At 45.2% G+C, this 17,272-nt stretch overlaps 1 long non-coding RNA gene across 1 annotated transcript in view; it reads left to right on the top strand.

Moving 5' to 3' along the window:
* Positions 1–3,471, top strand: part of LOC143443546 (uncharacterized) — a 30,873-nt gene extending 27,402 nt beyond the window's left edge. Inside the window, exon 7 of the long non-coding RNA XR_013112638.1 lies at positions 637–3,471. This is a non-coding gene — a long non-coding RNA (uncharacterized LOC143443546). The remainder of the gene's footprint in view (positions 1–636) is intronic.
* The last annotated feature ends 13,801 nt before the right edge of the window (positions 3,472–17,272 follow it).

The following is a 17,272-nucleotide window of genomic DNA, read 5'->3' as shown; positions in this document are numbered from 1 at the left end:
TTCATGTTCAGCACCTGCCTCATCTGTTGTACTAGTCCCAAGACTCTAAGCCTTTCTGAAATAGTGTCTGCCTGTCCCGTCACTGATGAAGCAGAACAGGCTTGTTTAATGCCCATCAGCTTCAAAGGATGGCTCTACTCCCAGGTCCTCGGCCTCCTGCCTTTTCTTCCTACTTGACAATGATTGGATTGTGGCACATCCCATGGACTTGGACTTAGGCTGGAGGTGAAGGAATGAATCCAAAGTGTTCTGTTCCTGGATGCTACAGACAGAGCTGTTGTATGGTCTTCTCTTTGGAGCCAGCCTCAGGCCAACTAATATTCTTCCTGGGAAAGAGCAAGAGAGGAGCAGAACCAATCAAGCCTGGAAAGAACCTACTAGGGGTTCCCTGGTTTATTTGAGAACCAGCAGGAGCTTTGGGTAGGTAGTCCTAGCTTCAGGGCTAGTATTCAGTGCTTACACTGGGAGTAGCCACTACTCAAATCATATCTATTGATCCCCTTCCTGAAAGCCTATGCTCACATTCACAGGGTGAAGAACTTGCTTCATTAACACACAAGGAGCAGTCTGATGGAGAGTGTCACTCACGACATCCCTGTCCCTGCTTCAACCATCACATCTTTGTCTGCCCTGCAGGTTGTCAACAACAGAGGCTTGCAGGAGACTTTGCTGGGGATTCCACACATCTTTGAAGTATTAACCAAGCAGCCTGGAGTTCATCACACTATCTACAATCTGCTGACAGAAAGAATCAGGGAAGAAATGACTATGGTTATTAGGGACTTAGAAGCCCTGCAGTGACAACACCTGGAAGTGGCCAAAATACTAAGCAGAAAGTACACCACCAGGAGCCAATTGTCTGATCCTGTGATGAAATGATCCCAAGGTATCTTGCATTTTTTCAAAAGAACTGAAGTGTCTGAATGAGCTGGCAGAGCTGAGAAGGATGTACCCGAGAGTCCAGTGGACTCAGCCAGGAACATCATCAGACATTGAGGATCAACATTCAAGGGTCCCTATGCTGCCACTCTAACCTGTGCTGTTGCTGCTGGTTTCATTGGTTCAAGTAATCTGGAGCAGAAGTGGAAGGTCCACCCTGGGAATGTTGTGTGTGCCCAGCTCTCACAGAGGTATTCTGTGGGAACACAGACATGAACAAGGCAGGAAACTGGTGTTGCAGGGTGGAGGTGAGCAGCACTCTGGAGTCAGACTCCACCACCTCAGTTCAGTGTACAGCCTTAGGGCAACACCCTTAATTGCACTGTACCTCAGTTTCCTGTCTGCAAAATAGGTACAAGATTAATCAGCCCCATGTATGAGCAATGCCTTCCAGGGATGAGCACACCCTCCAGTTCCAATAACTGTGTGTTGACACTAACTCTGACTTCAACTGAGGAGACAGGCTAGTGAGCTGTGCAGTAGGGTTGGGTGGTCCCCACAACAATTGGCCACTACAGATGGGAGAGATCAGAGTATGAAAGACTTGGAAGAGTTTTCTTTTAAGGGATAGGAAATATTTATTGATGTTATTTCTTTATTTTGAGGCACTAGGAGTGGTCCCCAGGTTTGGCACAGGCTGGGCAAGTGTGTTCTACCCATGAGCAACAGCCCCGTCATGTTGTAGATAAGGACATGCAGATGGGAGAAGTCTGACTGATCCTAGCTGGGGAAAGCAAACAAGCCTCCCCAGTCCCTCTCATCCATGTTCTTGACCACACTCTTCCCCCTTCCCCCACTCTCTGCCACACAAAACAATTTAATGGGCTCCAGCTGAACCTCAGGCTGGCCCCATGACTGTAGTATACAAGAGAAGCCTGCTCTCAAGGAGAGGAGATGAAACCAAGGAGCCTGGACTAAGTTTCTGATCAGTGGCATGGGCCTGCTTGTGAAGAGATAGAGGGCTGTGTTTGCAGTTCCCAGACAGCGCCAGCCTTGGTGTGGGTCGAGGGTCAGACGGGCTCCTGGAGTAGCATATGGAGGCAGCCTCTTGGCTGCAGGAATATTGCAGACACGCTTTCCCCTGAACACAAGCTGTAGGTTGGTAATGATGTTGAGTCCTAGTGTTGTTGAGCAGAAGCTTCCCCTCTAACCTGACCTCAGGGCCTTGCAGAGCTTTACTTAGAGGCCTACTGTCCAAAGAGTTGATCTAGAAGAAAGCAGACTTAGATACCCCTCCACTGGTGGAGTGCCATCTGGGCCAGTGGGACAGAAAGCTGTTTCTGCTGCCCCTCCCTGCTCTCCACACAGCTGACTGTAGCCTTCCTGGCTCACTGACTGCCCATAGCTTTTGGTGACTAATAATGTCCTTCCTATTTCCTGATGGCTACCTGTGGCTAACTTTTCAAGAGATCACTAATAGGTACCTCTCCTGTGCTGAACAGTTTGTTCATGCCTGCCTGTGTACCCCCTCCATGAGAACTCACATTACATGGTCCAGAATAGAGCATCTCCATGGTCCTGACAGTGTCACTGATGGAGTCTCACTTTCTTGCCTTTGCTGGTTTTAAGCTTCTGGGTTTCTGTGAACCTTGCCTCAGCTTTTTCAAGAAGCTATGACTTCAGGCAAGCCTGGCCATTCATTTTAAAGAAGAAAGTGGGGCCTTGAGAGTCCAGCTAATTTGCTGTGATTGGTAATGTATTTGTTTACTTGCTTTGCCATAGTTAACTTCTGAGGCGCTTAGACAATAAGAACATGCCAAGGAGCACAGACAAGAGTCCCTGGAGCTTCTTTTAGACTGAGAAAGAAAGAGATGACCTGTTGGTTGTGGGAAGTGGGACAGGAAGCCATCAAGGTCACCCAGAGGGGGCTTCGGAGGCCCAACATTGGTGTCACATTGTGAAGATCATGCAGAACCATGCCAGAAGGGCGAGGGGGCACTGCTTCATGTTGAGAACGGTGGGTTCTAGAGGCAAGAAGTGGATGGAGGTGTCTCAGGAATCAAGAGGAGACCCTGAGTGAAAGAGGGTGTTGTGTCCCAAAGAAGCTTTGCAGTCTGGTTTTTTGTCTACTCGCTAAGAATGGAAATGGCTTTCCTATAGGGCCAGAGCAGAAGTGGTGGAATTGACCACACTTTTTATTTCCTTTAAAGCTCTTGCATGTCTTCTGGAGTGTTACAATTTTTCTATATAAGCCCATGTCATCGTACTCATTTTTCGTAAAGGCTGCTACAAACACGAAGACCTTTGTGCATATTTCTTTGTACAGGAACGACAGAGTTCCGCACTTGTTAATAAATCCCAGACAGCCGCAGCTGACATATCCTGGAGCAGGTACACAAAGGACACCAGGGAGGCACACACTGCGCAGGTGCACATGAGTAAGGCTCACTGAACCATGGGGACAGCAACAGGCCAGTGCTAAATGTCCTCTGCTAACACTTTTTTACATTGCTACTGACTAAGGGTACAGGATATGGCCAACATTCCTCAAACACCACAGAGTGCCTGACAGTTAAAGCCACCACTGGAAAGCCCTCCGAGGCAAACAAAGTTCCAGCCAGCATCCCTGTGTTATGCAAGACCAAGTGCATTAGAAACTACCCATACTCTGCAAATCTTTGGTCATCTCTTCATTGAGCCTCCAGCAGGGGGCTCCTTGTTCAGATTCTGAGTGTTGTGCTTTTAGAAGCAGGGCCCTGCTTACCTAATGGAAGAAACGGACTCAGAAATCACTGTATTTGCAGAGGGGTCTGAGAAAAGGGCAATGGGTTCAGGCAGGTCTGCAGGCAGGGTGTGAACCCTTACTTAACATCCCAGGAGCTCAAATTGAGCACTTGGCACAGGAGTAAAATGGCTTACCACTCAGCAAGCTGCCCAGGACCAGCTTATGGACAGAAGTCACTACAGCATGACTGCTAAGCTCATGTGCCACTCCAGTAGGTCACAGCCAGCAGCTACACTCCCTGGACACCAGGACACTCTGTCTGTTCTCTGCTTCATTCCATCCTTGCAGGGGGTGCTTCCTCCATGAGAAAGCACTGGTGTCTGAGGCTGGCAGACACATAAATAGGAGGAGTTGGAAGACATTAAAGGAGTGTGTATTTCTTTAAGTCCTGTGCCCAATATGGGGCTCTGGTTCTCCCATCCAAAGACCAAGAGATCCAATTTCTAGTCATTTATTACCAGTAATCTCTCTACAAATACTTGATTTTTGACAATTTTATACATGTATATATCTTGATCAGAGCCACTCCCAATTCTGCCCAGCACTTCCCCTCCCAACTTCATAGCTTTTGTCTGTTTCTTTTGGCTTCCAGAAGTCCCATTGCAGCATGCTGAAGAGTCAGGAGCACGCACTCATTCCACAACAGCACTGGGCACCTTACTCAGAGCAACCGCTCTAATGTGCTAAACTGAACTAGTGTGGGGTTCAGAGAGGCCTGATGCAGAAGCTCCACCTGTACCTGCTGCACTCTCTCCCTTTGCTCCTGGTCCTGAGCAGGCATGTGTCAGTGGACACCTTCCTCCCTGGACCAGACACAGGAAGGACAGCAGATTCTTATTTGGGTTGGGAGTTGGGGACATGACTGAGAGGAGAGTTGGGGCTGAGAAGAGAAGCTGTGGTCAGCCCTGTGCTGAGACGTGGTGTGTTTAGGGAAGGACGAGGAGGAGAAACAGGAGTGTGATTTGCTCTCAGAGATAAAGGGAAGGTTCTGGGGTCAGGAGAGGTCATCTTCTGCTCTTCACAGGGAGATGAGAAGGGGGATGGAGAAGTGACCACTTATGATAGAATCCCCTGTCTCCTTCTCAAATAACAGGACTAGACCCTTCTGTTGTGATAAACACATGGTCACTCAGAATAAAAACACATTTTCCCAGCCTTCCTTATAGTTGATGCTGACAAAGTTTGGCCAGTGAAGGCCAGTAAGCAGAAGCAGAATTTTCAGGGGTGACCTCCAAGGGAGAGGGTGTGGTCTTTATTTGTTCTAAGAAGTTGACTGGAATGTTATAATGACTGGTTTAAGTATTTTTAGATTTGTGTTTGTGCATACACACACCTCACTGGATGTGTGGAAGCCAGCAGACACTTTGTGGGAGTGGGTTCTCTCCATCCATGTGGGTTCTGGGGATCAAACTCAAGTCATCAGGTTCAGTGTCAATCATCCTTAGGCTCTGATCCCTCTGGATTTTGTGTAGCTATTTTGGACTAAGACAATGTTAGGAATGGAAGCTCTCCAAGGTTAAAGCAAAAAGATAAAAAGGATTTTAGATCCTCGACACCATAGTCTTATCACAGCTCTGGATAGATTCCATATAATAGAGAAAAGTAGTATTTCAATCATTTATATTTTGGGCTATTTTTTAAAATTAGAAACCAAACAATTCTAATCTAGTAACAAATGTGAAGGCATACAGTTAAGGCACGAGAAGCTGTAATCATAACAGTAATGCTTTGCTCATTAGAGCAAGGTCTTGGGTAACCCAAGAGAGCTTGGCCCTCAGCATCTTCCCGAGTGCTGGCTGGCATCAGGATCGTGCCACCACACCTGGCTCTTCTTGACTTGGAGGCACTTTCCAGTTACAAAGCACTTCCGGATACACTTTCTTGTTTGATGTCCACAGCTGCTTTAAAGTACATTAAAATCTTTCATGGGTAAAGAAATGGAGCCCCAGAGAAATCAGTAGCTAACACACCCAGTGAGTGAGCTGAAACCTTCCTCTCCTCCCACTGACCTGGTTCCACAGCCAGCACTCATGGATGCCAGCTGGGCAGGTCATGAAGGTTCAGGGTTTGCCTGATGCTGAATGTGAAAGTGGAGAACTCGCCCTGGGAGAGCCCAGAAGCCTGGAACTAGAAAATGATAAGGAGACAGTTTGTGGCAAAGGGTAGATCAGTGGCAGACGGTCTAACGTGAGGCCCTAGGTTCCAACCCCAAGACTTGGAAAAATGAAGAAAGCTCTTTTTTTTTTTTTTTTTTTTTTTTTTTTTTTTTACAGCAATCACCTTATGTAAAGCAGTTCTGCTGTTGTAGGGGATGATGTGAGGCACAGAAGGAGGCTGTGGAGAATAAAGAGAAGTGAACAGCAGAAGAGGATTGGAGGGAAATGTGTTTGCCAGCTGGCGGGCTCACAAGCCCATTTTAGAAGTAATCAAGAGTCATCAGATGCTTAGCCCGAGTCTGCTGAGTGTCTTGTGACCCTGTAAGTGTTTGCTTGGTCTCAAAGGGATCTGCTTCTCTCTGCAGCCCTCCTTCTTCAGAGGACAGCCTGGGACTTTTTGGAAGTCTTTCCTCTTCAGTGACAACTTTGCCAACTTCTTCCCAGTTCCTTTCTTGAAAACTAGCCCGGAATCCTGATCTGGACACTAGGAGTGGTGGTACATGCCCGCTCTTAGGGGAAGGTGGGCACCCAGGTTCTCACTGTCCTAACAGCAGGCAATAGTGAGATTTCATTAGAATGTGGAAGCCAGGCCTTACAGCAAGCTATGTGTCTCCTACTCCCACAAGCTGTCTCCCCAGGTTCTGTTCTAAGAAACAAAGAGCCCCAGAAAATCCCGTTCTGTACAGGCCTTCTATAGCCCCTGTAACCTTGACTCGCCCACCCCAGCTTGGCTCTGGAGGCACATTAAAGCAAGCCTCAAATGCCTGCTCAAAGGGGGCCTGGGCCCCTCCCAGCTGTGTCTGCCCACTTGCTCTTTCTCTTCATCTTTCTCTTCATCTCTCTGGTCTGGGATTCCTGGCTGTGCTCCCTGGCTTTCATATTTGCTTCTGAGTTCTCTGGTTTGGCAACTCATCACATTCCCCTGTGGCTTTGGGGGCCCCTGAGTTTTGTTGGTCAGCTCTCTGCTGTGTCGCCTGCTCTGATTTTATGCCCTTCCCTGGCCTTGCTTGAGGAGCATTCTGGTTTGAGCTCTGCGGAATCCTATGGCTAGATCAGAGTTGGAAGTGGCATTAAGGTGCCTTGTGGTAGGGAGCAAGGAAGACTCCCCGCCCCAATCCTGCCTGTGGCCACAGTTGCTCATCTTGTGAGAGAGACACAGGCACAAGGCATCCATCACTGTTGACAGCAGAGCTGTAGCATCAACCTAATGTTCAAAGCACCAGGCCTTGTACATCCCACAAACCATTTCTGAGCACACAGGAAGTGTCTGGTTCTGTTCTAGTTCCTTGAGACATGGCTGTGAAGAAAACCAAAGCCTTGCAGGCAAGGAGCCTGCATTCTCATTGGAGGAGTCATACAGAAGAGAAGTACAATCAAGCAGACTGCCCGTCTGTTTCTCTTGTTGACAATTGCCAGCAGAGACTCTTGAGTTTGCCTCCACACTTGAGAGCATGGTTGCACACACATGTGTTCAGGGACACACACACACACACACACACACACACACACACACACCTTACCACTGGAAGTTCAGGACACTATTGCTCTAAGCCTTCCTTAGATAAGAGTCCTGCTGTTACATGGGAAGAGGCAGGGGTGGATTGCTGGTAGGAGGTGTACATTGGAGGGAATGGGGGATCTGACCTGGCTGGGGGCCAGTTCCAGGTCTCTGTTAACTGGAATGGTGGGCAAGATCATGTGAACTGGCAGACACAGGTGAAGATTAACAGTTTCCAGGGCTCTGAAGTACGGTTCCGGGTCAGCTGGTACATACTTCGGGAACTTTTTACTCATTCTTTGGTTCAGAGCTGTGGGTAATTCTCATGCGTACTGAAGGCGAGAAGCAACTGGACTTGGACTTTTTGACTAAATGCAGGCTGTTTGTTTTTTTTTATATATATATTTTTTGAGACAAGGTCTCAAAAATGCTGTGTATTCCAGGCTGGACTCAAATTATCAATCCTCCTGCTTCTGCCTCCCGAGTGCTGGGAGTATAGGTGTGTAGTGTTGGCTATTCACACCAACTCCATTTGAACACGCCCTTGTAAGCCCCACCGGGTACCAGGCTCCAGCCCTAGACTACTCTCACAGCTGTGCTGAAGAGCTCCTTCCGGGGTTGGGGATTTAGCTCAGTGGTAGCAAGCTTGCCTAGGGTTCATTCAGCTCTTAAAAAAAACAAAAAACAAACAAACAAAAAAACAACCTTTCCTAGTCAACCCTTGAGCCCAGTGTGAGAACAGCCAGGTCCCACCCTAAAGAAAAACACCCACCAATCCCTGAGCTTGCCCCAAGATCAGGCCGCATACTTTCTCCAGTCCCAGACCACCTTGGAGCGCTCCACTCCCCAAACCCTCCAAGAAATCCTATATAAACCCTGTCTTCTGCTTCATTTTCTGCTGATTCTCTCTCACCTGAGCAGAGGTGTCTGCTTTCCTGGGTTTTTCCCTTCCCCAAAAATCTGTGTGACTTTGTAATATTTCTTGGCTCCTTACTGCCGTTGGACAGCTTTCCAATTGGAACTGTATCACATGTACCACTGAACCATGTACTTAGAGCGTTTTTAACTGCTCTAAGTAAGGAACACCATTCTGTAGCTTTTTCTTCTTTCATTTGGTGTTGGGGGAAGAAATCCAGGGCTCAGCACATGGCAAGTGCTCAACCACTGAACTACTCTCTCATCTCCAAGCCTACATTTGTGTTAGTCTGCAAACTGCTATGTGTTTGTCAATTATTTTATTGTCTGAGGAGAACTTTTATGTAATAGAGCTATATAATGCTAGAAGATACTTCTATACTGTCTTTTCAGTTTATGAAAGTTATAATTTCTATTTTATTATTTTATTCTGAGATAGGACCTGACAGTTCAGCTCAGTCTTGCCTGGAAGTTGCTGTGTAGCCTGAGATGGTCATGAGTTTGTGATTCTCTTGCCTCAGCCTCCACGGTACTGAGACTGCAGACCTGTAATCGGCTGTAAGTTTTAAGGTCCAGTCTTGCGACGTTCGGTGTGCACATCATGTTTCTGTGCCCACCGGTGTTTTAATGTCACTCTTCCTTCCTATGCTGTTTGACAAATGCTCCCTTAGCACATGAGTTCTCCCCGCCTTTAATTTCACTTACAAACTTGAGTAATTATATCGGCTTAGACAGCTTAAAATATAATTAAGCACTTCAAACATTTGACATCTAACATCTGCCTAAGGCAGACTTAAAAATGTTACAAAATCTTAGAAGTAAGTGTTTAATGCTAAGAATGTCAAACAGTGTTCAAAAAACACAGGCTCCCATTCGCAGCTCTTAGCATACTCATCCATGCATTCCAACCACCATATCCGATCCATCTCAACACGAAACACCGTGAAGCATGCTTTTGGACATTTCCAACACCTTAAAAGGCAAATTTTAAAAATTCTACCTTTCAAATTGCTTAGCGTTGGGTTCAGGGGTCTGGGGAGAAGGGCACAGACAACAGGGATGTGGGGAGGAGGAGGGAGGGCAATGGAGTGGGAAGATGGGCAGGAAGAAAAACAAGGACAAATTGTGTTTGTTTTTTTCAGGCAGAGATTCTCTACTATCCCTGGCTGGCCTGGATCTTGCTCTTGCAGCAACGTGCTATTACAGGCCAGATTAGCTTTGAACTCACCTGCTTCTGCCTCTTGAGTGATAGGGTTAAAGGCATGTGCTGCTTCTTTTTTTTTTTTTAAACCCACTATACCTGGCCAAATTTTGTTTCAAAAATTTCTAATGAAACCCATTTTTTTTTTTTTGTAAACTAATAACAAATAAGTTTAACTTTAAAAGTCTTGGATTAAGATGAAAATTAACTGCTTTGGAATTTACACATTGTTCTGATTTTTCAGATTAAGCAGAAGCTAAGAATTCTTTTAGAAAATGGTGGCCGGGCCAGGTAAGCAGTTCTGTTGGTAAAGTGCTTGCATTGCAAACACAGGAACCTGAGCTCAGTGCCCCAAACCACTCCTCATAGCTGGGCATGATCGCATACAGCTATAATCCTAGCTCTGAGAAGGCAGAGACAAGTTGAATCCTGGAACTCACTGGCCAATCAGACTATCTGAATCCATGAGACCCAGGTTCATGAGAGACCTTGTCTTAAAAAACAGTGAATTGTGCTTGAGGAAGACCCTTGGCATCAGCTCTGGGCTCTACATGCACACGTGTGAAAACATGTACACACACACACACACACAAACATCTCTCTCTTTTCCTCCCCTTCTCTCTCTCTCACACACACACATAAACATCTCTCTCTTCCTCCCCCTCCTCTCTCTCTCTCTCTCTCTTTCTCACAGGCTAGTATTGAATCTCAAGTGAATTTTGCCACCATTTTTTAAGCAAAAAAAAAAAAAAAAAAAATTAAAACTATCCTTCTGGTTACATTTTTTTACAACTACACTGTCCTAAAACCCACGACAAGAGTGGTGATAAAATTCAATGTCTAATCATCTTTATATTTTAAAGACAGCCTCACAGGTGTGCTAATATGACTGAATTGAAGATTCAAGGGCCCAGTGTGAGAGCACACACTAACCGTCTGTGAGAACTTGTGCTCGACTCTCAACTCTCAGCTCACCCCTCCCCTCCCCCCCCATGAAACTTTGGGGCTCAAATACAGTTACAGATTAGAGCTATGGGTACCAGGGTGCTGCCTTGCTATGGCTAGGTGGGGAGGAAGGGGTCTCTTGGAGACAGGACACTGAGTCTGCAGATTTGGGTGTATGGCATAGATGGTGCTTTCAGAGTCAATTCTGCAGGCTGGTATTTATCCAGGAAGCGGCATTACACACTACTTGTTCTTCAGTGTGGCCAGGTGCATCTTTCATCATGCCTGGGCATCCCCTAAATCTCCTACGTGATGCAAGTACAGTCAATGCTCAGCATAATTATTAACCAAAACTTGGCCGTGGTGTTGCCAAGATTTGACTCTGGAATGCCCTCCAAAGCCACAATGTTAAAGGCTTAGTCCCCTGGGCTACTGGGAAGGGTGGAGATGTAAGGAGGGAACACCTAGTACAAGGTTTTTAGGACTTATTGTTATTTTGTTTTGTTTCTTTGAGGCAAAATGTTATTCAGTCACCATGGCTGATAAGGTACTTGCCCAGGCTGGCCTTGAACTCAGGGCAATCCTCTTGCCTCAGCCTCCCAAATGCTGGGATTGCAGGAGCTCACTGCTACAACCAGCTTCTCAATGAGCACATTGGTTTTCCTTTTTGGCTTTTTCTTTCTTTTGCCTTTGCTGGAGATAGAACCCAGCCCACTATAACCCAGTTTGCACATGCCCAGATACTGGCCTGTAACAGCCTGACCACTTAAAGACATGGTGGCCTCCTCAGAGATCAGTTGATTCAATGTAGGAGTATAAGGATAATTAAAGTAAATCTGGTAGCTGAGGCCAGAAGCACGTTAGTCTCTGGCCAGGTTGACAACAACATTTAAAGAAAAACGGACTCAGAAAAACCACACCAAACCATACCAAACCAAACAAATAGCAAAACCAAAACAAATCAAAACGGAAAAAAACAAGCTGAGCTTTGACCATCACTGTTTCAGACAGAAATCATACATGAAACAGAAAAACTGGTCTGTAATGACAATGTATGTGTGTTTGAGTAAAAAGGCACACGTGTGTGTGCGCGCATGTGTGAGTGCATCCATGTTCTCTAGTTGGTCATTATGCAAGCAACAAACCCACTAGTGCTGGTTGGTCAGCTTTCCGTTACTAAAAAGATATGTGTTTCCATGCCAGGCAAACTGCCTCATGGCTGAGCTTAAGGTCTGAAGTTGTGGTTGTGCCCTTGTAAGGAATTGTGGGATCCTGGTCTCTTTCTGGTTTTACATCCCAGCCGTGAGGTGACTGGCTGTGCTCTGTGGCGAGAGCCAACAGAATGTGCTGCCTCCACACAGGCCCTGAAGCAACAGGCAGTCACTCATGGGCTGAAGCCCCAAACTATGTGTTCACATAAACCTTTGGTCTCCATAAACTGATTTATGTCTAGTTTTTTGGGTTTTTTTTTTTTTTTTTTTTTGAGTAACATCAAGCTGACCAACATGGGTTCATACATCAACTGAACAGTGGGTATTTGGGGAACTCACACATGCCCCCCCTCCCCCATTTTACAGCACATATCCATTGTCATGACAGACTCTGGCTTTTCATAAAAGATTTTATTTTTGATATTCTAATGGTCAAAGCTTGTTTTTTTTTTTTTTTTTTTTTTCTTTCTGTGTCTGTTTTTCTTTTACTACTAAAGTCAACACCAGCACAGAACGATGTGCTTCTGGCCCCAGCTAGCAGATTTACTTTGATTATTCTTGCAGCCAGTCTTGTATGGTATCAGCTGCTCTCTGAGGAAGCCCAGTGTCTTTAAGTGTGTAAAGACTGTTAGAGACCAGTAGCTGTGCACTTGAGTCTGGATCCTATCATCCACCAAGGATGGACAGCAGGGTGGCTGCAGCTAGGCTCCTCTAGTGAGACCTGGACAATGAGATCACACTGATGTGTCCAATTTAACTCCAACTCTAATAAGTCCTTCAAAAAAATTACCCTACTATAAGGTTTCCATTTAGTCTATCCTCTCCCTTCTGGGGTCATCCTTAGGTCCTTGTGCATGCTAGGCAAGTACCCTACTGTTGAGTGATAGATACTCCCAGCCCCTCCCCACTTTGAACTCTCAGTTTCTTCTACCCTTATTCTTTGTTAAAAAAAAAAAAAACTACCAGATCTTCTTCCTATCTCCTTAATTGGATCTCCCACAGTGTATTGCTTCAGATAGAAAGGTAACATTTGTAACCAGAGAATCTTTTAAAACTCAACTCTACAGTAATAAGCTATCTATCAGATACACCTTTTGTCTTATTTTCCATGAGGCAGGGTCTCATGTAGTCCAGGTTGGCTTCAAACTTGATATGTAGCCAGGGGATGACCTTAAAGTCCTGATCCTCCTTCGACTACCTCCCAAGGCTAGCCTGGACTACTTGTGTGAGAACTTGTGTAGACAGACAGAAAAAAAGATGAGAGAAGGAAGGAAGGAAGGAAGGAAGGAAGGAAGGAAGGAAGGTAGGAAGGAAGGAAGGAAGGAAAGAAGGCAGGCAGAAGATACTTGTGTTTGTCTGACCTAGGACACCAAGTACTTATGGCTCTGTGTGACTTAAAGTATAGGGAACTGTTTGCTGCTACTTTTTAAACAGATGACCTGCTGCTGTTAGAGCTGTTGAGGAAAAACCAGAATCTCACATGAGGAAGTGATTTGTCAAGAATTGAGGATTCTAGATGTGAGATATTAAAATAGAATAAGAAGTAACATATCAAGTCTTAAATACCCAAGGAGTCTAAGGCAGCAGGGAAAGTGCTTGCCTATAAGTATGGCTTCAGCTCACCAGAACTCACAAAAAAAAAAAAAAAAAAAAAAAAAACAAAAACCTGGGCGTGGCACTGTGTGTCTGTAATCCCAGTACAGGGAAGGTTGAGATACGTGGGTCCCTGCGGCTTGCTGGGCAGGTAGTCTAGTCAAATTGGCAAGCGCCCTGCTCAGTGTCTCAAAAAATCAATTGGACGGATGGTGAGGTGGTTCTGCAAGTAAAGGTACTGCTTGCTGTGAAGCCTGAGTGTGATCCGTAGGATCTATGATGGAAGGAGAGAACTGACTCCCACAGGTGTCCTCTGACCTCCACAGGGACACTGTGGTACTCCTGGATGTCACACACACACACACACACACACACACACACACACACACACACACACGAATAAATATATTTTTTAAAGAGAAAATAAAGTGGAGAGTGATTGTGAAAGACACCCTCTGGTCCTCACACACACATGTACACAAATTCATGCATATTACACACACATGTGGATGCACAGTGAGGCATATAATAGATGCAAAAAATACATCCAGATTTAAGGGAAAATGTACTGAGTGGGAAGCTTCCTCCTGACCTACTTGTTAGAACGACAGGAGAGGAAGTGACTAAAAATGAGCTAAAAGAGGTACGGGAAAAAGACCAGAGATGCCATCTGCGCTGGCTAATCTTCATTGTCAGTTTGACTGAATTCAGGATCACCTAGGAAATGATGAAGGACATCTTTCAGTGTGTCTGAGGGATTGCCAGAGAGGGTCAACTGAGAGGGAAAGACAGCTCAGGTGGGTACTCCATCCAATATATTGAAGGTTTCAGGTTGGGAAAATGGTGACAAGGAAGCCAGCACAGTCATGCAAGCTTTGCCTGACAGAGTGTGCCTATTGTCACTCCCATCCTTGTAGAGCATCGGACTCCAGCCTGGACCTCACACCAGGCCTTCAGTGTCAGACAGGACCACTGAAGCTTCCAGATTCTTAAATGAGTAGCTACCAGGTTCTCAGGCTCTCCAACATGTCGAGAGCCATTGTTGAATTATCTAGTCCCTATGGTGTAAGCCCTGAGCCCTCCTTTATAATATATATTCCAGTGTATGTACATACACACATACACACACACACACACACACACACACACACACACACACACACACACATAGGGAGCCTAGCTAATAGCATCTGATGGCCAAAATGGATGGATCCCAGGCAGACTTGTTCAAAATAGGCCAGTGTAAAAAGGTACGAACCCCAATGCTGCCAAGACAATGACACTTGTCCTCTGTAATGAACGTGGAAATTGATGGAAGTTTCATTGAGCTGGGACACTTGGCAAAGGAGGAATTAGGATTCACTAAGGAGATGGGTTTTGTAATTAGTTTTAAAATTAGACTATGTTGGTTTTTTTTTTTCTTAGCAGTTAGATTTTCAAAGCAATTATATCCCATGGAGGCACAGCTTCTGTCCTGATGTGGATTCTTTAAGTGCCGTCTGTAGATCAACAGGGAGACCATATAATAATTCTGTTTCAAGACCTTTTTCTCCATTTAAGAGATAAATTTTATTGTTAAGCAAGGAGAAAACAGTAAAGACATGGATATAGTCAAAGAAAAAGGAGCAGCTGGCCTGCCCTGGTTAATGTCCCAAGCTCTGAGTTTGTGCTGCTAAGTAAGAGAGTAGAGCCGGAGATTCTGGGGCAGCAGGAGAAAGTGCTTAACTTCCCACTGGGCAGGGCCTTACTCTCTAGCCCAGGTTGGCCTTAAACCCATGATCCTCCTGGGTTAGCCTTCCAAGTGCATGGGTTACTGGTAGGTGATACCCTACCATGCTATCTATACTCAGCCACTAATTTTTGTTTACTTTTTTCTTCATTTTAAAACATTTAATGTGTCAATTTCATACATGTATGTAAGGTTTTGATCACAGGCACCTATCCTTACCCTCTCTAATCCACTCACATTTCCCCCAGCAAATCCCCCTGTTACTTATCTACTTGTCTTTCTTTTTAATGGCGCACTGTGTTAAATTATGGCTGCTTGCATGAGCGTGGGTGAGGAGTTATGTACTGGGGCATGATCAACTTACCACGCAGCATCTGCTAGCTACATCACTGAAAAAAAAAAAAAAAAGACTTCCTAGCTCCCCAGCAGCCATTAACAGCCAAGAGCCTCTTAGTCAGTGGTGGGACTCATAAACTCTTCCTCTATCCACAGTGGATCACTGAAAGACTCAGTCTTAGACAGTGGAGTTTATAAGTATGGCAGCCATACTGCATCCAGAAAACAGCATCTCTCGGTGTCCTTCCACACCCTCCAGCTCTGACATCCCTTCCTTTCTTCAGTTTTAGAAGCGGATACTAAATTTCTGTCAAGTAAGATTTTAGTAATTAATTGATGAATTTAATCATTGAGACAGGTATCAGGTAACCCAGGCTGGCTTTGAACTTGCTGATAGCCAAGGATGACCTTGAGTTCCTTAGCTCCTTGTCTCCATCTCTCAAGCGCTAGGATTACAGCTAGAAGCGTTTCATATTTACATGTATCTACAAATATTAAAGGAAAAGGTAATAAATATAATCTTGGATTTTTACCGAGTATGGAATATATCAAAATAGTACTTGTCCAACGTATTGCAACTGCACATCGCACCTGAACTGGTATATAAATTTTATTTTATTAATTATTCAGAAACTTGTAGAAATTATATATTGTTTTGCATTTGTGACGAACCAAGATATCATCTTAAAATTTCTTTTATATGCATATTACTTGTTCTTAATGAAGTTGGCTTTTGGAAACACAACCGTTAAAGGACATCTGTTGACATTTAATCTGTTCAGTGTTCGGTGAGCACATTATCAAATCAATGGAGGTAGGATGAGGTGTAAGCAGAGGTTTATGTCTAACAGTGTGCTAATTACCACAACTGTGTATGAAAATCAAAAACACAGCAGAACTTTCTGTTACAGGATTCTTAATCATCTGAGTTGTAGTCATTACTCACTACCAATTTACACGCAGCATCTGCTAGGACTGACATTTGATTTTTTTTTTTCCTTAAAAAAGAATGAGTAGATAGATGGCATTTCGGAATAGACATTAATTTTCTTGTGGACATAAAAAGAACACTGTAACCAAGATCAGTATTGATGGCCAGGGATAGTTACACGTGCTTGTAATCTTAGCACACAGGAGATAGAGCCAGGAGGATCCCAAGTTGAAGGCTAACCTGGGCTACATAATGAGACCTTGTTTCAAAAACCCAAAAGGAGAGTGTACACGTGTGAAAGTCCAGGCCCATCTATAAAAGACATCATCAATACCCCGTGATAGCCTCCAGTCTTTTGTGTAGGTGCATGTTGCGCGCGCCTCCCGTGTCCCCTTTTCACCTGTGGAAGAGAAACACGAGAGGCAGAATTCGGGTATCACCACAGCGAGGCTTTACTCTGTATCAGCAAACGTGGAAAACGCGGAAGGGCAGGAAGAGGCACCGCTTAAATACACCCTAGAGTGACGTGTTCACTTCTGATTGACTGTTCACTCATCACCCAATATTACGCCTCGGGATTGGCCAGTGACTTTGGCGGGCTTTCTGCCTTTGCAGCTGTGCAGTTAATTGTTTACTAGTGGGAAGGACACAATGTCCACGCCATCTTGGAATGGCAGATTATACCACCGCTAACATCGGCTTCCTACAGGTGCAGGTGCTTTTGAATTCTCAATTCTCCTGCCTTAAATCTCAGGTATACATGCCTGGGCAACCACCTCTGGCCCCATTTTCTCTCCCTCCCCCCTCTCTTTCTTTCTCTTCTTCCTTCCTTCCTTTTCTCCCTCCCCTCCTCTCTCTTTGAGTGTGTATGTCTGTGTATGCTGTCTGTATGGAGGCCTGAGATTGGACACCTTTCTCAATTGTCCTTCCCCTTGTTTGCAGAGATCTTTGCTGAACCTGGAGCTGAGATTCAGTTAGTCTAGTTAGTCAGCTTGCTTGGGGGATCATCCCCAGTTTCTGACTCCTTAGTGCTGGGATTACAGGCATCTGCCATTCCTGCCTAGCTTTTATGTGTGTCCTGGAGATCCATAGC

This window comes from Arvicanthis niloticus, chromosome 9 (genome assembly GCF_011762505.2).
Source record: "Arvicanthis niloticus isolate mArvNil1 chromosome 9, mArvNil1.pat.X, whole genome shotgun sequence".
In the NCBI taxonomy this organism is placed as follows: domain Eukaryota; kingdom Metazoa; phylum Chordata; class Mammalia; order Rodentia; family Muridae; genus Arvicanthis; species Arvicanthis niloticus.
Note: the sequence above shows the minus strand (reverse complement) of the source record. Positions and strands in the feature narration are given on the sequence as shown.